The sequence below is a fragment of the Adiantum capillus-veneris genome, chromosome 29, assembly GCF_014529385.1.
Source record: "Adiantum capillus-veneris isolate H3 chromosome 29, ASM1452938v2, whole genome shotgun sequence".
Classification (NCBI taxonomy): domain Eukaryota; kingdom Viridiplantae; phylum Streptophyta; class Polypodiopsida; order Polypodiales; family Pteridaceae; genus Adiantum; species Adiantum capillus-veneris.
The window spans coordinates 62,331,183-62,353,725 of record NC_140959.1 but is presented as its reverse complement, the minus strand read 5'-3'; the positions used below and the strand labels follow the sequence as shown (position 1 = coordinate 62,353,725).

The following is a 22,543-nucleotide window of genomic DNA, read 5'->3' as shown; positions in this document are numbered from 1 at the left end:
TTTGTCCATTCTCCATACGTTGCCGTACTGGGGTGATCTACTAATTAACCATTTGCTAGATCCAATGCATATATTCAAGAATGTGGGAGAGCTCCTCTGAAAGACAATCATGGGAATGAAAGACAATCGCGCTTCACGAGATGATTTGCAGTCGGTTGGAAAGATGCCAGAGCTGTGGCCTTTCACCAATGCAGCTGGTCAAACAAAACTTCCAAGAGCACCATGGGTATTGCTAAAAAACGAAGAGGGACAAGTGAAAAGGGTGATTTCAGAGTTCAGGACGCCAACAGGATATATGCGATGTCTCAAGACAGCATTCACCCGTGACGATCAACTGTCAGGGTTGAAATCGCACGACTGGCATAAGTTCTTGCAATTCATTCTTCCAATTGAGATCAAGGGGTGTTTAACGGAGGAAGTGCGGACCTGCATATACAAGATTTCAGAGCTAGTGCGGTGGATCTCTTCCAAGGAGATACGGGAGGAATCTATTGCAGTCGCAAGGGCTAACTCCATTGAGGCAGTTTGCATGATTGAGAAGTATCTACCCACGAGTTGCCTAACTATCCAAATGCACTTGCTCGTCCATGTAGTAGATGAGGTTGCAGTGGCAGGTACAGTCCATAGCCGTTGGATGTTCTTTCTAGAGCGGTTCATGAAAACACTTAAGGGTTTTGTTCGCCAAAAAGCGCGTCCAGAGGGGAGCATGGCAGAAGGATGTCTGGTGCAAGAGTCTCTTGTATTGACGACCGAATTTCTATCCGTTTCTGACCCAGAAATGCCTCGACTGTGGAGCGATGAGGAGGATGCAAGACTGGTGGGAGAGGAGCCGCAAGGGCAAGGGGTGCCGAAGAAAATGAACCTGGCCATGCGAGAAAAGATCATGAAGTTTTGTATACTAAATTCAGCGCCGATGCAAAAATGGCTTGAAAGGTACGAAGAAGAGAAAGAGAGACGCAATCTAGAGTGACAGGATTTCAGGCGAAGTCGAACGACTAGAGGCTTACCCTTGCTAGACTATCTCGCTCCTCTACCTGAATTCCCTACAATGGCATGGTTGGATAAGACAGTGAGAGCAGCTCGACAGATCGGAGAACCCATATCTCTAGAAGAGGAAGAGCTGGCTATTGGATGTGACTGGAAGTATCATACATACATGGCATTGTGGTCGCATGGAAAGCATTTCAGAACACAACAAATTGACAGCAGAAGAAACACGTTTGACAGTGGGGTAATGGTTAGTTTCATGCAAAACAGCAGGGCTAGTGCTAGAGACACGAATGAGAGCACTAGCAACCTGGATTACTGTGGTCTGGTGTCAGATATCCTGAAAGTAAGCTTCAGGCGGTTTGAGATGTTTTTGTTGGATGTGAAGTGGTTCAAGGTAATTAGTTCTGGTCGCAATGCAACGGTACGCAGAGATGGAAACAAACTTGTGAAAATACATTCTACAAAGACTTGGGCAGATGCGAGCAACACATTTGCTCTCCCGGAACATTGCGAGCAAGTGGTCTTTGTACCTGACCCTTGAGAGAGACAATGGTGGCTTGGGGTTTAGGTTGCTCCAAGAAATAAACAAGTATTTGAAGGGCAAGATCTCCTAGAGGAAAGTCAGTCAGACGACGTCCATACTACTGTGACATTAGATGAGATGGACGAAGGTATGGCAGAGGAAGCTGACAGATATACGAGGGATGACGCAGACGAGCTAGAATTGACACTTGTAGATGAAGATGCAATGGATGAAGACAATCTGCCAGAACGAGTTGGGGCAGAGTTATGTTTGCAATTAGAGATAGACGATGATACGGTGCAAGATCTTATCGATGATGCCTCACTCGTCGAGGCCTAAGCCTGTAAGTGTTTGTGTGGAGACTTTGATTTAAAATTAAGCTTAATGTTAATTTAAACAACTGTGTTCTGACGCTTTATTTTACTTTTTTAGTGCAGGACTTTAGTATGGCAGACGAGATTCCAGATCCCGCTTCCATGAGTGCAGATGCATACATGGGCTTCGTTACACGGATGACGCTTGCTCAGATGGCAGAGGCTTCTCATTATTGGGTAACCAGAGGCACGGGTACTACGCCTCCGGGCTTCACACCCGAGGGTCTGACGCCTAGGGGGGGGACGCCTACGGGGTTCAGGACGCCTATGGGTACGACGCCTTCTTCTCCCATCACGCGCGCTTCGACACCTAGGGGTGGAGCAGAGGCGGGTACGTCCTCATCTCCGTAGCACAGGCGCACTCGTCGATCTCGGCGATCGTCAGGTGGAGGTGGTGGTTGCTGTGGAGGAGGGTCCACAGATGCTTCGACGCCTCCTCGCTCACGACCCCCGTCTTACCCAGGCACACCTCTCGACACACCTCTTGGCACACCTCGGACACCTTGGAGGGCACACGATCCTAGTTCCTCCAAGATCTATACTGTACGGGGAGATGGTTCTGTTGACATGGATAGAGTCGGGACAGAGATGCGCCAACGGATTCGCCAGCTCGTGGAGCTGCAGTTTTCGACCAGCATTCTGACGTCTTGGGATCAGCAAGAAAAGGAAAAAGTCACTTACATAGTGGAGACCATCCTGAGAGAGTTCCAGCTTGCTCCGGGTTCTTTCGTTGTTTTGGCGCGGTGGATCAAGGGTGTTGCACTGGACACTATCAAACATCGACGAGATGCAGCTCGAAAGGCTTTCAGGACCGGCTCGCCGAAGCCTTCGGGCATCCCACACGAGACGTGGCTACAGATCAGGGAGGATGAGCGGACAGCGGCCACGCAGTTCAGACAGCAGCGTGAGGCCGCCTAGGTACGATAGATGACTAGGGGGACATCTCATCTTGGCAGCGGAGGTTTCGACACCTTTCGCTATGAGTTTGTTAGTTTCTAATCCAATCTTAACTATGGCGTTTTTTAAAACGCGATGAATCATGTATTCTTATTACTTTGATTTTGTATAAACGCAGAATCTTGCGATGCATCGAGCTCCATCACGCGAGGAGGAGTCAGATGGATATCGCAAAGGTATCTATGAAGTACTGAATGATCTTGAAGCTTCAGGAGAGCCTGTAGACTGGGAGGCCTTACAGTCTTGCTGATCGCTTGAGGTGAGACGTTAATATGTGTGAGTTGATTTAATAAGTCAGTATATGTGAAGTAATATCAATACTAATTTTGTGAGTTGTCCTATGTGCAGGTTGCGACGCCTAGTCATTAGTGGACCAGATTTCATCTATATGCTTTGTGAGACGCAGACACGCTTCTGTGTCTCTTTTTTGTACAAACAATTAGTGTTCAGATAGTTATTGTTTCCCTTATGGTTATGATTATTGTCATTGTCATTGTATAGACAGTTATTGTTTCTCTTTCTGGTTATGCTTATGGTTATTGTTAATTTTGTTTATGGTTATGGTTATCTGCATTATGGTTTTGATCAAAGTGGTTATAGCCGGTTATGGTTTTAAGTTATGGTTATGGTTCGTTATGGTTATGCTTTTAAGTTATGGTTATGCTTTTAAGTTATGGCTATGCTTTTCAGTTGGTACAGTTGTCTTTCATTGGCTTTAAATCTCATGTCAGATCCTACATGGATAGCATGTAGGAGGCGTATACATGATATGGTTTTTTTTGAAAAGTTTATGTAAAAACAAAGGGAACTCTACCGAAATTTCTGCGCGCGGGAGCATGGTTGATATTTTTGTGCTGCTCGCTTTCTTGGGCAGAGGGTAGGAAGTCTGGCTGTGGCTGTGTCCATCTTTTAACTGGGCACAGGCCAGGCTACCTGTCCTCTGCCCAAGAAAAAGTTTTTTTTCTATGGTCGTCGCTATGCGCGTCGCTATCCACGTTGCTAATAGAGACTGGTTTCACAACGACGCGCATAGCGACGGGCTGCGTCAATAACACGTTTTTTTGTTGTAGTGTTGGTTTTGTGCAGTTTGTTGATGGTTCAACATATGACATAGAGGGTGCTAGAGATGTATGCATATCTTTACCTAACGATGCATTGCTTACGCTACGAGATGCACGTTATGTACCAGGACTCAGCCAGAGTCTCATTTCAATGCATCAATTGCAGAGTAGTGGACATTGTGTACTGTTTGGAGAGCGGTCATTTTAGATGCATAGGGGATCACTGGTGATATCCACAGGTGCTAGGAGTGGTCTGGTATACCCTTTGCATATTTCTGACACACAAGGCGGTGTAGTCTCTGTGTATTTACAGCCATGTTTGGAGCGATAGACGAGGCGTGTCTCTTTTGTGGATGTGATGCATCGAGATCAGGTTGTGCATTTGTCTTGTGGTGGTGACGTTCATGTAGACAATGGTATCTCTGGGGATGCACAACTTTGGCAGTCATCAATTGAGGTGACATCAGTTGATCCAGAGACCAATTCATTGTTCTATGATGCTTCTGATACGTTGAGGGTGACAATGTCCTTCAGATAGCTGTGTGTGATTGTAGTGGTGCTGAATTTTTGGTTTTGCAGTCATTCTCAGCAGATATGCCCTTGCCTGATGATGTTGACATAGTGATGCATAGTCAAGTGATTCCTGATGAGTATGCATATGGCATTGAGGTTGCTAATAGGGATAGGTTGCACACATAGTGAAGGAGTACGAGCGGAAGTACGACGCGAGAGAGTGCGAGAAGAAGAGCACGACGATATGGTGAACTCGCTCTACTGTAATGTGTAGAGCATAGTGAGTTCTTATTAGGTTTTTACAAAAGAATATGTGTACATACCTGGCGGCCCGCCCACTTACCTGGGCGACCACATTGGGCTTTATGCCCCAACAACCTCCCACTTAAAGTCCAATGTGGTACTTTAAGTGTGAGAGAAGCTACTATACAAGCTAATATACAAGAGATGTAGAGAAGTGATGTACTACCCTACACCTAACTGCTTGCGAAAATGCGCAAAGCTCTCTGAGGGAAGTCCTTTTGTAAGTAGATCAGCAGGATTTTCTGTGGTGTGAACTTTGACAAGCTGAAGTTGCTTATCCTCGAGCATTTCCCTGATGAAATGATACTTCACATCCACATGCTTTGTCTTTGAGTGATAAACTGGATTGCGTGCCAATTGTATAGCACTTTGACTATCACAATATAACACAGGCATCTCTTCTTTGATTCCCAAATCTGTTACTAGTCGATTAATCCAAATTGATTCTTTGCATGCCTCTGATGCTGCAACATATTCAGCCTCCGTAGTAGACTGAGTAACACAATCTTGTAATCTAGAACGCCATGATACTGCTCCACCAGCCAATGTAAAGACATACCCTGACGTAGACCTTCGGTTGTCTAAGTCACCTGCATAATCTGAGTCTATAAAACCCTTTACACTTAGCTCCTGACTCCCATAGCATATACGCATACTCTTTATAGCTTTCAGGTATCTCAATATTCCTTTCACTGCCTCCCAATGTTTCTTGCCTAGGTTTGACATGTATCGACTTACTACTCCCACTGCAAATGCAATGTCTGGGCGAGTAGCAATCATTGCATACATCAATCTTGCCTAGGTTTGACATGTATCGACTTACTACTACCCACTGCAGACGCATATGGAATCTTATCCATTTCAGCCTGTTCTTCCTCAGACACAGGACAATCTTGTTTGCTAAGTTTCACATATGGTGGCAATGGAACACTCAGTGCCTTTCCCTTCTCCATATTGAAACGTTGCAAAACCTTGTCAATATACTCTGTTTGAGATAACCAAATCAACTTCTTTGATCTGTCTCTCTCAATGCGCATACCAAGTATATGACTTGCCTCACCCATGTCTTTCATGTCAAACGATTTTTCCATCTTTGACTTCAAAGCTGAAATTTCTTCCAAGTGCTTGCCAGCAATCAACATGTCATCCACATACAAAATAAGGATCAGCCAACTACCATCCTTAGCCTTCTTTGTATATAGACAGTGATCGAACTCACTACGTTTGTAGCCTTCAGAAAGCATAAACTTGTGGAATTTATGGTACCATGCCCTTGGTGATTGTTTTAAGCCATAAAGACTCTTTAACAACTGGCATACCCAATCTTCCTTGCCTTTCTCAACAAACCCTTCTGGATGCTGCATGTAAATTTCCACATCTAAATCACCATGTAAGAACGTTGTCTTGACATCCATTTGGTGCAACACCAAATCTAATATGGCAACCAATGCAAGAAAGCATCTCAATGTAGTCATCTTGACCACCGGAGAGAAGACTTCATGAAAGTCAATGCCTTGTTCTTGCTTAAAGCCCTTGGCAACAAGCCTTGCTTTGTACTTTGGCTGACTATCATGAGCGGTGATCTTATACCTGTAAACCCATTTACAAGGTAGAGCCTTTTTGCCCTGTGGTAATTTAACAAGCTTCCATGTCTTGTTTTTATGCAGAGCTGTTATCTCTGACTGCATGGCCAATTGCCAATTCCCGGAGTCCTTCATTTGCACTGCTTCCTTGTAACATGAAGGCTCATTTCAATCAATCAACGTGACATAGTTCATAGATGGAACAAACCTATCAGGAGGTCGCGTGACACGTCCAGATCTACGCACAATAGGTGGCTCAGGCTCAGCCACAACTTGTGGTTCCACTCTATCCTGTCCTTGCTCCTCTTGAGCCCTGACATTTTGTCTTGCACGTGCAGGTCCATCTTCTTGGAAGACAACTCTTCTAATCTCCTCAACCTTCTCTGGTTTAGAATGATATTTGGATTCATTAAAGTGAACATCATTGCTGCGGACAACCTTTCTGGATTCGGGATCCCAAAGTATGTACCCCATCTCACCAGAATTACCATAGCCTAGAAAGATGCACTTTCTACTCTTTGGCTCAAGTTTGTTCCTAAATTCCTTTGGAACGTGAGTATATGCCTCACAGCCAAAGACTCTGAGATGCTTGTATGAGGGCATTTTGCATGACCATACCATCTCTAGCACTGAATCCTTCTGCAAAACCTTGCTAGGAGATCTATTTACAAGATGAACAGCTGTTGATACAGCTTCACCCCAAAACCCATTTGGCAGCTGTGCATTAGACAACATACTTCTGACCTTCTCTTGTATGGTCCTATTCATCCTCTCAGCAACACCATTTTGAGGAGGATTGTAAGGAGCAGTAAGTTCACGTTTTATACCTTTTGACTCACAAAAGTCCTGAAAGGCCTTTGAAACATACTCTCCACCATTGCCAGTGCGTAAGTATTTAAGCTTCTTGCCACTCTGATTCTCCACAAGTGTCACAAACGTTTTGAAAACACTAAACGCTTCATCCTTGTGCTTGAGAAAGTAAACCCATACTTTCCTCGAGTAATCATCTATAAATGTCATAAAGTAAGAAGCTCCCCCTAGAGATAGGTTAGGCATAGGTCCACACAAATCACTATGAACAAGTGCCAACTGTGTATCTCTTCTACTGCTTCTATGCTTATGTGGCTGTTGTGTTTGCTTACCATACACACAATGTTCACAGAATTCAAAATCATTAAATAAAAAGCCAGGCAAATAACCAGAACGAGACAAGATTTCCATTCCCTTCTTGGACATATGTCCTAACCGGCTATGCCACAAAGAAACATTCGGCTGCTTGGTTACATTGATTACATTTTTAGAGACATTTGATACATAAATCATGTAAATTCCTCCAGACTTTACTCCATGTGCTACTGTCATAGAACCCTAGGATATCTTCCACATGTTCTGTCCAAAAGTGGTGACGTAGCCAGCATCATCAAGTAAACCTGTGCTGATCAAGCTCTTTGTAATTGCGGGAACATGTCTCACATTCTTCAGCGTGAAAGAAGAGCCATTCTGAAACTTCAATTGAACATCTCCAACACCTAAGATCTCACATGTCTGCCCATTGCCTAGCCGAACATGATCTTTAGTGGTCACATAAGAAGTAAACCACTCCTTGTTTGGAGACACATGAAGTGATGCCCCTGAGTCTATAATCCAATCACTCAGTGCATTTCCATCAGATGCTGTAAGAAGAGCTGAGTCCATTGTATTCTTCAAGAAGTAGATGTCTCCTGACACTAGACTGTCATCCTCTGCAACAGTGTTTGTCACATTTATTTCTTGAATCTTCACTGAGGACTTGTTCTTCTCACCATGGTCTTCAGCTTTCTCTTTGCCTTTTTCTGCTTTCCATTCTCTGCAATCTCTTTTCATGTGACCCTTCTTGCCACAATGGTAGCATTATATGTCACTCTTGCCTTTAGCATTGCGGGACTTGCTACGAGACTGATTCCTCTTTCCACCTTTGTACTTTTCTTTGGTCCTTCCCCTGACAACTAAGGCTGTTCCTTTGCCTTTGTCCATTGTCTTTCTATTGGTTTCTTCAGTAAGCGGACTTCCTTCTACACCTGCTATGTTCAAACCATCTGGAGGTGCAGAATTACTCAAAGCTGTGCGAAAAGTGTCCCAACTTTCCGGCAATGTGATCAATAGGAACATAGCTCTAACAGGTTCATCAAACTTGACACCTTGAGCTGACAACTGACTATAGATTGTGTTGAATTCATTCATATGATTGGACATAGGTGTCCCTTCTTTCATCTTCAAGTCAACAAGCTTTTTAAGCCAGTATACCTGTGAAGCTGCACTCTGCTTCTCATAAAGATCACTCAGCTTTAACCATGCTTGATAAGCCGACATCTCGTCTGCTACATTGAAGTAAACGCTTTCTGCCAAAGTCAGCATAATGGTAGAAAGTGCCAATTCATCCATTTCTCTCCATTCATCTTCGTCCATATCTTCTGGTTTTATCCCCTTGAGCTTTATAGGTTTTATCTGCTTCTTTTGTACCAACACGTGCCAAATCTGCTTCTTCCACAATGGGAAATTGGTTCCATCCAGCTTCTTGATATTGTAAAGAGCAGTGTCCTGTGATCCAGCCATAGCTACGCTTCACAGTAGTTTACTTTCCTGGGAAAAGTTTGCCAGAGTTTCCCCTGTAAACTGACCTCTGAACCAATATCAACCTGTCAAATGAACCAAGAAAGCTTCAGATTCTCCATAAATTTTGACAGAGTCTCCTTTGTAAAATGGCTCTGGTGTACTTAAAAACAGACCAAAAAACAGCTCAAAAAAACACTGTCTCTCTGACACTGTAAGCTGCGGGTAAACCTGTCCTGCACCTGTACTATCTCTCACTGTCCTGTCACTGTCCTGTAAGCATAGACTGCGATAATGTCTCAACAGCAGTAAAGCAAAGATGCAATCCCAACTGTCTAACTCACAGTCAATACATCCTAGCTGCCTATCTAAGGGTGCTCAAGGGATCGCTCCAAGACCTGTATCACCGAAAGGATCTCAACATTCGAGAATCCCCCAGCTCAATAAAACCTCACTCGACCCTCAACAAAGGCTGCAGTAAATCTGACAATACATAGACTTCCCACAAAGTCATACATCCACAAATTTCCCACTGTATGCTGTAACCGCTGCGGCGGTTGTTTGCTGCGTGACTCACAGCCAGCAAACCCTCAACAGACATACATCATCTCTGACAATACATCCCATGTGGAAGTACCTGCAATGTCAGGATGAAATCTGGAATATCAAGCAGCAAACACAAGCTACCTGATGAACTAGTGGATGTCGCCTACAGTCTGTGTATAGATGCGCCCGTGTCGTATGTGACACGCCTCCAAGAACTATGAGCCGTCCTTCGATGTTTAGACAGCCACAAATCAACACTCTGGGAGTGTCGATATCCTCAGCACCTGCAGTCGTAGGCCGAAAACCCCAAATTTGCAGAGTAGGATCTACACCCGTCGAGACCACGTAGTCGAAAATAGCCTGCGCAGACCTTTGTTGAAGCCGAACGGTGGTCGAGATGACCTCAGATTTGGGGCCGTGTCTTTGCCTGTCGAATTTCACTCCAATCTGAGTTGGTGACTCTAGCCTCCTGCAGTGCTGCCCCGAGCCTCAATCTGAGCTCTGATACCAGTTGAAGGAGTACGAGCGGAAGTGCGACGCGAGAGAGAGTGCGAGAAGAAGAGCACGACGATATGGTGAACTCGCTCTACTGTAATGTGTAGAGCATAGTGAGTTCTTATTAGGTTTTTACAAAAGAATATAATACATACCTGGCGGCCCGCCCACTTACCTGGGCGACCACATTGGGCTTTATACCCCAACACATAGTTCATGTTTTGTCGGCTTTCGGGTCTCTCATGTCTGACCTTTTGGTCTCGAGACCCGATCTTGCTTATGAGGTTGGTGCATTTACAATGGGAGTTGTCAGTCGTGTGATGACTGACACTGCATTGTGTATTGTGGAGCCATGCAAGTCGTCACTCCATACCTGCATCAGGAGTCTCATCATAGCTCTAGCCCTAGTGGTATGCATGTTGCATCTACACTAGTGGTATGCATGTTGCATCTACATTAGATGTTGGGTTCAAGCCCTTGTCGGTCAGCCCATGAGAACAAGTCTCAAGGCATGAAGCTATAGACCATCAGTTAGTTGAGTTTGCATGAGGAAAAGGTGTGGTTAATATCACCTTGCAAAATCTATGTAAAGACCTCTTTAAATAGATTTAGTTGTAGCGTGTCTTTTTACTGAAAATTGTGTCAATCTCTTTCTCTCTCTCGTTCCTCTTCTTGCTCTGCACGCCCTGCACCACCATGGCTCCCTAGCATGAGCTCCAACACTAGAGCGGTTACAGAGTGAGCGAGTGGGCATAGGTTGAGAGCCGTCTTCTCTCACCTCTTGTATATACTAGTTGTAGGCTAGTCTTCTGTCCACTTATCGGCACACAGCCTTTAGTGGGAGAATGTTAAGTAAATGCGGTGTGCCTCATTGTGCTTTGCCCGTGTCTGTCAACCAGTGTCCGACCACCCACATTTTATCTCCTTATTCTTTATACATACAAAGAATAAGGAGCTCTCACTCATATTCTCACATTGTGCTCATACAGTGAGATTCGGGAGGTCCACCCACATCCTGTGTACTCTCTCTCTCTGCACACACACCACACTCGTGCACTCACAAAGCCCACATAATCCTCTATATTGGGTTCAAAGTAAACTGGGTGAGAAGAGTCTACCTCAATCGGGTTTCCATTTTGCATGCGGCGGCAATGCTTGGGTGGTCGTACTTCACTTGAAGTCTTTAGGCCTAGAGAAAGCGTAGACCCACTTGCTTTCACAAAATTCTTTAGGCTTTTTGGCTTGGACTTTGTGATTGATGAAGTTGACAACTCTTCTCTGACCGTTGGAGAGAAAACACTTGGTGCTACACAAAATTTAACTGATGTGAGAATGTTGACGCGGTTCTCAAAAGCAAAACTCACCGTTCTTTCTTTACCTCCTCTATCGGCACTCATTGATAGAATGCTTTGGTTGATAGCAGTGATGACATTTTGTAGCCCTCCCTCTTGATTAGCGATTAGCACAAGCAATTCGAGATGGGGAGCTTACCTCTTGGATATCGACGGTGCTACAACCTGGCAGTGGCACTTCGATGAAGTCCTTGAGTGCTTCTAGAGTCTCCTCTTCTTCAGTCCTCCAATTTGAAAATTCTTGTAGCCACTCGTCCATGATTGGCGGCATGCATCGCTACTCTTTGTTCATTGAAGGTCTTTGCAAAGCCCTCCTCCGTGGGGGCACCAAATGAGAGGTGGAAGTGCAAAACAGATCGGGTGGCCTCTACACCAAGATTATGCACGATGGCCTCATCATGGGAGGTACACAAAAGGGGCACCACCTAGCAAGATATGCGGCTAAGACGCATACATATACACAATCAAACATACTGTGGAAAACAACACAATCAATCAAATATGCCATGGAAAACAATTTCAAGATCCACGCCCAAGTGTGGGATGGGGTGGTCGGAAAACAAGATGAGAGGAATGGTGAGTGAGTGAGAATGGGCTTGGTACTCATACATGTAATCAGGAAGATAATGAGGTAAGGGAAACATGCAAGTATGCTTACTTCTCATACAGAGGTGGAAAATCCGTACACCTTAAGATGCAAGTAGCAAGATGATAGGAATATGAGAGGGAGAGAGAGTGTGTGTATGGTGGCAAATCCGCACAACTCAACATAAGCAAAATGGAAAGAAACAAGCATAAACCATACTCACAACGAAGTATATCCCAAACGACACAAGGTATGGCACTAAGATAGAGTGTCTTAATTGATTGCAAGAGATGAATACAATAGGTAGCATAGGGCAAGAAGATGAGAAGGGAACAAGACTGTAGGATGCATAATGGAGGGATGGGAGTTGATGGTGAGGAATATCATGAGTGTAGCTATCATTCTTCTTTTTGAAATTGGCACTTCAATCCTTCATTACAAGTGTGTAGAGACATGGTGCTCATTTGTGCATGGTAATGGTGATGGTGTTGTGATTATGTGATTAGGGTTCATGCTAATAGTATGTAGCACAAGGGTGTGTATGTGTAGGTGTGTGGGTATATGGATATGGGATAGTGTGCATATGGGATATTGTGTGTGTGTATGTGTGTGTGTGTTTACAAAAGAAGAGGCCTCCTTTTATAGGCCAAGAGAGTGATTAAGAAAGAGATTATGAGCAAAAGGAGTTATTACAAAGTAACCTCAGTTAAAGGCATTCCCCCAATGAGAGAGCTCCGCTCCGTGTGCCTTGCTTACTGACCAAGTTTCTCCTAATCGCCTTCATCATGGCGAGCTTTGTCTCCATGCCACCTTCCATAGCTTGAGTTCAAGAGCTTCCTTATAATATTTGAGAGAATCTTGAGAAAATCCAGTAATAATGCAAAGAAACCTATAAGAAATTGTGTGTGTGGAGTTGGATAATCATGACTTCTTCCCCATGTGGACAGATAAGCTCCACCATTTCGGCCATATTCAACTACATAGGATTCCAGACACATTCCCCGTTTATAGTGCCATGTATACGAAACAACTCATGTGGGCCAAATAATGTGGTCTGCCACATCGAGGCAGGCACATTGCACTTATGCTTTTCTTTTGTGCGAAGCACCTCCACAGTAGCATACTTGGAAGAAGAATCTAAAGTAAGCCGCTACACCGTGTGCATGGCCTTCTCCTTCCCCTTCCTTGAACCAGCCTCCTTGCCTTGCAATTGGTGAGAACCCCTCTTGGAGTGCCAATCTGACAAACAAATAAAATAAAGTTTATTTTTTATGCACGCTCAAAATCTATGTGATTCAAGGTACCCTGCAATGTATCCCGTGATGCCCTCGGCTTCTTAGCCTCTTGAGGTTGCGGAGATGTCTGACGTCTCTTATTGGTCCTTGAGCTTGAAAGAGACCGGCCTTGCCATGTGCTCTTAGCACCTATGCTCCTAACACTAGGGTTTTTACCTTCTGTCTCCTGATCATCGTCATATGTTTGTGCATGAATGATGGATTGCTCCAATGTCTTAGGGTTTTGGGTTTTGACATGAAGACGGTAATCCTTGTCAAGTCCACGTACAAAGCCCCGCTTCTTTTGAAACTCATCTAGACCTTCTAGCTTGAGTATTATCTCGCGGTAGACAGAGATATATTGAGTAAGAGAGCATCCCAACATCTGGCACTCGTCCCAAGCCTCCCAGCTCTTAGTCTTCTTGTTGCTAGGCAAGAACGCACGTGTAAAGAGCGCTTGAAACTCCGCCCACCTCCACCATTGATCCCATTTGACCATGCCCTTGTGATATAGTGATGAGGCTCCGCCCAGGACTTAGGATAAGCATTGAGTGGAAAGGTCATCCACCACTTGTAGGCCTTGCCTCATTGTGATAGACTGGTTTCCATCGCACTCTTTTGGTCAAGTGTCTCTCAAAGCCTGTGGATGGCACTCCACTTATGCAAGAAAGTGTTGACAGAATCTTTATTTCATTCACATTCCTCCCCCTTGAACTTAGGGATCGTGAGGTTCTTCAAAAGATCCATGCTACTATTTGCATCGCATGGAGGCCATGCCTCTCAATGGGGAGCAGGAATAGCTATATTAGCAGCGGAAGCACCCTGTGTTGTAGCACCCTCTACAAAAGCACCGTGTGGTTGACGAACTGGAGCATCATGTGTTGGGGGAACTAGAGCACCTTGTGGGGATATTAATCCACATCATCCAACTAGCTATCATCCTAGTAGGCACAACGGCCCGCATTCCCAGGAACCTTGTAACTGCTTCCTCACGTGTATATAACAAACCCATTCGTAGTAATCTATGATCTCTCATTATTGCCTTCTTGGCTCATCACCTCTGTGCGTACCTCAGGCTTAACAACCTTCCCTCTCTCTCTCTCTCTCTCTCTCTCTCTCTCTCTCTCTCTCTCTCTATATATATATATATATATATATATATATATATATATATATATATATATATATATATGTGTGTGTGTGTGTGTGTACGCCTTTCCTTTCTCTCACATGGTATCATCGCAGCAACCTCCTGATCTTGCCACACCTGTGAGGAGCCCTCCTGCGCATTCTCTGCTATGGGCAAAGAGCCTTATTTGGGTCCTCACGGATGCCCTGCGGCGAGCCTGCCATGCCGTCTGTCGAGCCTTTACCATGGCGAGGTACTCCATCCCAAGTTTGAAGGCCCCAGGCTCTTGCCTCATGGCGCAGACCCTCCCTGCAGGCACCATTGCTCACCCCTCCCCATGCCAAGCTACTGCAGATACCGATGCCGATGGTGATTCAACCATCATTGTAAAGACCTCTATATTGAATTATACATTCCACACTTAAAGAAGAAGGTAGAAAGTAGACGAGATACACAGACGATGATAGATGTAATGTTTTGTTATATTCTGTATTGCATCACGTAGGCACTAAAAGGTGCCTTCGCTTACAGTTACAACGTTTCAATTATTTTAATGGTTTTATAATTTTAATATTTTAACTTTGTTTTCTTAAATTAGATGTCTCCGGTTTTGTAGGTATCATGTATCCCTACACGTCCCCATAGCTACAAAACCTTAGCAGTCGATATACTCCAGTCCTGCAAGATCATCGCATACTGTTTGCTTTGATTGTGAAATCCCTTTTGTTAAACCATCAGTTGCATTCACTGTAGTAGGTATGTAGATAAGTTTTATAATACCACTCTCAACTTGCTGCCTTATGAAATGTTCAGCTACGTTCATGTGCTTCAATTTTTCTGATTGTCGAGGCTTCTTTGCAGAGTCTATTGCAGCAGAGCTATCACAAAAGATTCGATAAGGTTTCGATATTTTGATTCTAATTTCTTCAAGTAGATTTCCCAACCACAAGGCTTCTTTTGCAGCATCTGTTACAGACTTATACTCTGCTTCACAACTAGAAAGTGACACTGTTTGTTGTCTTTTGCTTTTCCATGAGACAACACCTCCTGATAAAGTGAAAATGTATCCTCCTGTAGATAGGCAAGTTTCCTTGTCTGATGCCAATCTGCATCACTGTAGCCTTCTATACATAGAGATTTTGAGTGATCCTTCCCAAAAGTGATTCCCATATTTTTTGTCTGAGCAATATAGTGCAATAAGCGCGCAACGAGAAGAGCATGATTCTCTGAGGGATTATGCATAAAACGAGATAAAAGGTCAGATGCAAAAGCTATGTTGGGCCTAGTACACGTGACTAAATACCTTATGCTGCCAAGCATACTACGATAGCTAGATGCTCTAGAACTCCTAACCCATGAGGATTTGTTATTTTTAGGTGCTCCTAATAATACCTTGTATTTGCTTGGTAATGGGGTAATGCAGGCACACGTTTCTCTTAAACGAAATTTGCCAAGAATATCACCAGCAAATTTTCGCTGAGATAAATGAAGAGTCCTTGATGGCCGATGTCGACGGATTTCCATGCCGAGAATATATGACAATTCTCCCCCATCGGTCATGCGAAATGTCGTTGACAGCTCATGTTTAATTTGCATCATCAAGGTCATGTTAGAGGCCATCAAAAGTATGTCATCTACGTAAAGAGCGAGGATGAGGATGGCATTATTTGAATGTCGGGTGTAAACTGAAGCATCACTAATAAGTCTATTAAATCCTTGTTCCTGCATGAATGCATTAAAGCGGGAATTCCAAAGTTGCGGAGATTGCTTAAGCCCATATATGGAGCGTAGTAAGTGACAAACATAGTCTCAAAACTGAGAATCCACAAAATGAGGGGGCCATTGCATAAATATTGAGGTGTCAATAAAGCCATTAAGAAAAGCAGTCTCCACGTCCATTTGATGCATCTCCAAATCAAGATGAGCGCCAATGGCAAGAAGAGCTCGAAAAGTAGATAAACGGAGTGTAGGAGAGAATGTCTCTGTATAATCAACACCATACTCCTAAGTGAATCCACGTGCAACCAAGCGAGCCTTGTAACGAGCAACTGTACCATCTAAGTGGTACTTACGTCGAAGTATCCAGCGACAACTGATGGCTCGACGATTTTGGGGAAGTGGAGCCAAAACCCAAGTGTTGTTAGCTTTCTTGTAAAGAGGCTATTTCTGACTCCATAGCTGCCCGCCATAGTGGTGCTTCCTTCGATGACAGATCCTCAGCAAGAGGAACAATACCTTCAGTATGACTGATTCAGTGTGAACAACTGATTCAAGTAGATCAAAGGCATTAGAGGGGTTCAGCTGAAGTGCACTGTGAGCAATATTATTACGCATAATAGCATTGATACTCCGGTAGCGCTGAGAGTGACGGAGTAGAAGAGAAATCTTCTTGTAACTGCTCAGGTGAAGTAGGTAATCTTCCACCAGAAGAGGGAGAAGCATGAGAAGTAGCAGCATATCTTTGAGAGAGCAAACATTGCGTCAGCATAGGATCAGGATAGCGTATTCGAGTGAAGGTATTGGGGCTTGTGGTGAAGAAGCGCCGAGAATGAGTAATCATGCGACCAAGAGGAGATGGTTCTCGACCACGTACTGGAGTCTGCACTGTAGAATCCAAAATGGGAGCAACATTAGCGGGTGGTGCAACGGGTGGCTGAGGAGGAGGATTAAGATGAGGCATAGCATGGGGTATTTCTTCATCCGTAACCCACCAAGAATCAACTATAGGCTGAGCTGTCGAAACTTCAGTAGAGGAGGCGGAAGGTGTAGGTTAAACCATCAGAGGAGGCAAATCAGTTGAAGAATTTTGACCACCAAGTTGAAGGAGACTTCCTTCATCAAACACCACATCTCTGCTGAATAAGAATTGGCGGGTTTTGGTGTTATATAGGCGATATCCCTTGATGCCAAAGCGTTCACCGTAGCCCACCAAAACACATTGCTCAGCTCGGGGAGAGAGTTTATGGCGTTTTTCAGTTGGAATTAGGGAGTAGCACTGAGTGCCAAAAATCCGAAGATGGGAAAGGTCTGGTTTACTGCCAAACCACCGCTCGAACGGAGTGACATTGGGAAGAGTACGACTTGGTAGGCGATTCTATAAATAGCAAGCTGTGGCAATAGCTTCCTCCCAGTACCCAAGAGACAATCCAACAACCAGAAGAAGCGAGCGAGTATTGTTGTTTAGAGTTCTATTCTTTCGCTCTGCCCACAGAATTTTGTTGCGATGTGTATGGAATTGTCAGCTGATGTTGTATGCCCTTTTGCAAACAATAGACTTTGAATTGATTTGAAATATACTCGCCACCATTATCTGATCTGATAGTCTTCACTTGCATCTGTGTCTGCCTCTCAACAAAATGGAAAAAATCCTGAAAATGATTGAAGACCTCAGATTTATGTTTAAGAAAATAGATGTGTGTGTATTTTGAGTAATCATCAATGAATGTAAGATAGTAGAGGTTTCCTGTGAGAGAGGCCTGTTGCATAGGTCCGTAAACATCTGAGTGAATCAGCTCCAACAATCGTGTGGTCTTTGACTTGGATTTGGGAAACTTCGTACGAGAGAGCTTTCCGTAGATACATGCTTCACATAAATCAATTTTTGAAACCTGAGAAGTGAAGCCTTCGGCCATGTGAAAACGCCTTAATGTTTGCATCGCATGAACATGAGGGTGACCAAGTCTATAATGCCACCGCAAGGTACTTGAATTCTGATCCTCCAAAGTAGTAGCATTAGTCTGCATCTGAGGCTCAATGTAGGTGACACCTAGAGGATAGAGACGGCCTTCTTGTGGACAAATGACCCTTGTGTGTCGACCATGTTGTACAGCAGCTTTGATTATGCAATACTTGTGAAAGAACTCAATGGAAGTGCAATTCAAGGTCAATTCATTGACTGAGAGCGGATTTTTTACAAGTCCAGGGATGTGATAGACTCGTGAAACGACTGTGATGTCTCCAGAAGGCAGCTGAATCTGGACTGTCCCATGTCCTTCAGCTGTGTATAATCCATCATCGCAAAGGCGTACTTCCATTGCATGAGACAATGGAGTATAGTCATGTAGCCACTCAAAAGTCCCTGTCATGTTGTGTGTTGTGCCAGTATCAAGGTACCATGTGCTGATGCCCATAGAGGAGCTACAAGCAGTGGCTGTGAAAAGTTGTGATAGAGACATATCATCCTCATCCATGGGATCAAAAGAAGCTTCAGCCAGATTGGCAGAAGACCGAGTTCTTCGCGAGTTTCCCTCCACTCGTCGTTTCGTCCTGCATTCATGCTCGAGATGCCCACGCCTTTGGTAGAAATTGCATACAGGTACATTGGAAGAAGTACCACTGGTTCGATTTGAAGTGCTCCCAAAGCGAGACACTTGGGAGGGTCCACCAAAAGCAAGGTTGCATGAAGCAAACTGGCCAGAATCTCCATTAGACGGCGGACTGTTTTGAAATAGTCTGGTGTAACGCCGTGGATTATGGGGTTCCATTTGTCGGAATCTGCCCCGTTGATTGTACCTTGTTGCACCATATGAGGTGTTGGATTCGTGGGGAAAACACTGCGTCCACGAAGCTGGTCTTCTTGGCGTATAAGAGCGAAAAGCCCATTAATGGTCAAAGCCGCATTTGTAGACTGAGTGGAGATAAATGACTGCCAACTGTCTGGAGGGGCCGCCACTAATGTGGTGACTTGAATCTCTCGAGGGAGTATGAGCCCCGAGATCATAAGGTTGTCATTAGACTGCTGCCATGCATCAAGGAATGCTTCTGTCCTATTGTAGTTTTTGTGTTGAACCTCATTTAGTTGTCGGTGGAGGAGCACCCGAGAGACAACATTTGTCTGCTGGTATTGTTGCTGCAAGGAGTCCCACATCTCCTTGGATGGGTTCTTGTCGATCACCCATATGAAGGACAAGTTCTGTTCGGGCTTCAAGGTCCTTCTTCAGCCATGCATCTATGACATCTTGAGTGGGAGGCTGAGCACCTGCTCCTACTGGTACAGAGGTAGGATTTGGTTCCAACCCTAAAACGACATCCCAGTTCCCTGCTTTCTCAAGGAGCATGCGAACGCGAAGACTCCACGGGAGGTAGTTAGGGCCTGTTAATTTTTCAAGGTGGTAAAGTTTAGATGGAGTATATGTTGACGCAGCCATCTTATCAGGGAAGGTCCGGATCAATTCCTGTAGAAGAAAGCGTCAACTCATGATGGGCACTGAGATTACTGCGTATGCAGGAAGAGGTCTCTGCGTGCCGATGATACCATAAAGACCTCTATATTGAGAATTATACATTCCACAGTTAAAGAAGAAGGTAGGAAGTAGACGAGATACACAGACGACGATAGATGTAATGTTTTGTTATGTTCTGTATTGCATCACGCAGGCACTGAAAGGTGCCTTCGCTTACAATTACAACGTTTCAATTATTTTAATGTTTTTATAATTTTAAAACTTTAACTTTGTTTTCTTAAATTAGATGTCTCCGAGTTTGTAGGTATCAGTATCCCTACACATTGATGCTTTTCTTGCCAACTTGGCTCCTGCTGTGGTTCAATCCACTCATGCTCGAATTCTTGCCGACTCTGCCTCCCAAGCAAGCCATGTTGCCCCGGTTGCTCTCCACTCTGCTACTGCTCACGCATGCGATGCTAAGGCAGCACCCAACCTTGCCATGTGTTCAGCCTTCTCCTTTAGTGACTGTGGCCATGAAGCAGACGATCCACTATCTTCCTCTACCTCACTCATGGCTTCCACAACAGCCCTCAATGCTCCTGAGAAGGATACCCTTGCTGCCGCGGTTACTGCAAGTGTAGCCATCATAGCAACCATGGTTGTTGTTGCGAACCTCGCTTCCCCTATCCACAAGCCACTTGGTCATTCACAACCCATCAATGGCCGGAATCCTGCACCTGCTGCAACACTGTACTCTTGCAATGAGGTCCTCTCCGTGCTCAGTGCCCTCCAAGAACCCAAAACTGCCAGGACTATGGTCATACCCTCTTTCATACAAGGGCGGCAATATACTGGCCAACTGGTGCCCAGGCTTGCCTCTCAAGAAGCCCACTCCTTCTGTGGCAATCCCTTACATGCCCACATAAAGCCTCCATTGGTGGGCGCGATCGATCCAACACGCCATGAACCTGATGCTACACAGCCAGCAAACCCCGCTCTTATTGCTCCCAATTTTGCAGTTGGTAGAGCCATGTGTGCAAGTTTTGAAGGTTGTCCTTCTTCACACACACGCCACTCATGGCTGACGACGCGGATGCGAATGACACCACCATTCGAGCCTTCCTTGAGAGCCTTGTTGTTGAAGAACCTGCTTTGGTTAAATCCATCCATGCCTGGCCCCTTGAAGTTGCTACCCATCAAGCTACAAGTCATGCTCCTGAAGCCCCTCAACAACTTGCTCTCGAGGCAGCCATGCCTAGATTCTCTCAAGGCTTCCCCGTTTTGCTGCCATCCGGTTGAGACATTCCAGTCCTCACGTCGATGATCCTGCACCAATTGTCCCTTTCGCTGGCCCCAGACACCATTTGATCCAGCCCTTGGAGCCTCTTTCTATGTTGCAAACTCTGCGCCACCATTAAAGTCTGTTGCAGCTGAAGATGATGCTACCACCATCGAAGTGTTTCTCGCTTTCCCAAACACTTCTTTTAAGTCTCATATTGGGCATACAGAAAGTGCAAGTGTCCCTACAATGTCTTGCTATGACGAGACTTCTCCAAACACTACTCCAACTCTCCTTCAAGCTACCTTGGATGCTTCTTCCAATCCAGTATCCAAATTGGATTTATTTGATGCTTATATTGTTGTTCATCTTTCACCTCAGCATCATTTCCACCCTTTACCTGTTGAGAGCCTCTTCCACACGGACTCTCAAGCTGCTACTACCCCCCTAACCTGCTTTCCTTTGACACTTACTAGTGCTCAAGCATGTTGAGCACCAGGCAAATCTCTGCTTCCATGGATACCAATCAACTTTGATCCAGGAGGTGAAGCTTCTCATGGTAGGCCACTGCTCCCTACCAACTCTCACTCTACCATGCTTATGCTTCAAGTCCTACCTTTGTCACCGTCTCACACGTCCCAAGATGGATTCGTATTTTCATTTCGCTTCCGGGGGCGAATATGTGGTTTACAAGCTTGTGAAATCACTCATGGAGTGGACATGAAGAAGCCTTTCAAAGCTCGACCAAAGCAGCAATCAGAGCTACTAATCTTCTTCATTGTGAAGTCAAACCTTGATCCGGGTTGAAGTGTTTGAAAATAAACCAACCTCAAGTTTGCATGAGCATGATTGTACAAACACAAAGCATACAGTACGCACATGCATGCCTCTATATGGACGATGTGTCTTACGGGGGCGTGTGGGGATATTAATCCGCATCATCCAGCTAGCTGTCATCCTAGTAGGCACAATGGCCCGCATTCCCATGAACCTTGTAATTGCTTCCTCACGTGTATATAACAAACCCATTCGTAGTAATCTATCATCTCTCATTATCACCTTCTTGGCTCATCACTTCTGTGCGTAAACAGCCTTCTCTCTCTCTCTCTCTCTCTCTCTCTCTCTCTCTCTCTCTCTCTCTCTCTCTCTCTCTCTCTCTCTACGCCTTTCCTTTCTCTCACATACCTTGTGTTGGGGCTCCCTGAGCTGGAATTCTCATGATACCCTTCAGCAAATCCATGAGGGTTGTCAAGTTCTGATTGAATGCTACAAAGTTTCGTTCAATCGTCTCTTGCCGTGCAATGAGAGCGCTGAAAATTGCCAAGTCCACGAAGCCATGATCAGCTAGATCAGGCATGTAAACGTCCCGGCTTGTGGCCTGTACTAGAGCATCCTCTTCGAAATCGAAGGAGAAAGAATTCTTGTCCGCCATGGATGTCGGTATTAGCTTTCAAACCCTTGCGTCGCAGACGGAAAATCTTTGTGTCTGTTGCCTTTGAAACGCCCACGGGAACAAGAACTTAAAATTAACAAGGTGAGATTTCACGATGGCTTTCCAAAAAGGAAATCAAGATATGAGGGAAATAAAAATACTATATATATATATATATATATATATATATATATAGAGAGAGAGAGAGAGAGAGAGAGTGTGTGTCACAATTGCTTGTTTTTGTGAAAAAAGCTCTTACTCTTTAAAAGCTTTAAAAATAAAAAGGTACACAAAATAAAAGCAATGTAGTCCCATCCTAAGAAAAAAGAACAAGTATAATTTGTGTGTTCATGTTGAAAATAATATAAGATGAACAAGGCCCAAAAAAATAA

The 22,543-nt window shown here is 44.6% G+C and overlaps 3 pseudogenes; 2 read left to right on the top strand and 1 right to left on the bottom strand.

The window, feature by feature from the left end:
• Nucleotides 1-856: 856 nt before the first annotated feature.
• On the top strand, nucleotides 857-1,852 carry LOC147419299 (uncharacterized; annotated as a pseudogene).
• A 12,927-nt stretch (nucleotides 1,853-14,779) lies between these two features.
• LOC147419298 (uncharacterized) lies at nucleotides 14,780-19,422 on the bottom strand (annotated as a pseudogene).
• An 8-nt stretch (nucleotides 19,423-19,430) lies between these two features.
• LOC147419297 (uncharacterized) lies at nucleotides 19,431-21,526 on the top strand (annotated as a pseudogene).
• Nucleotides 21,527-22,543: the final 1,017 nt, after the last annotated feature.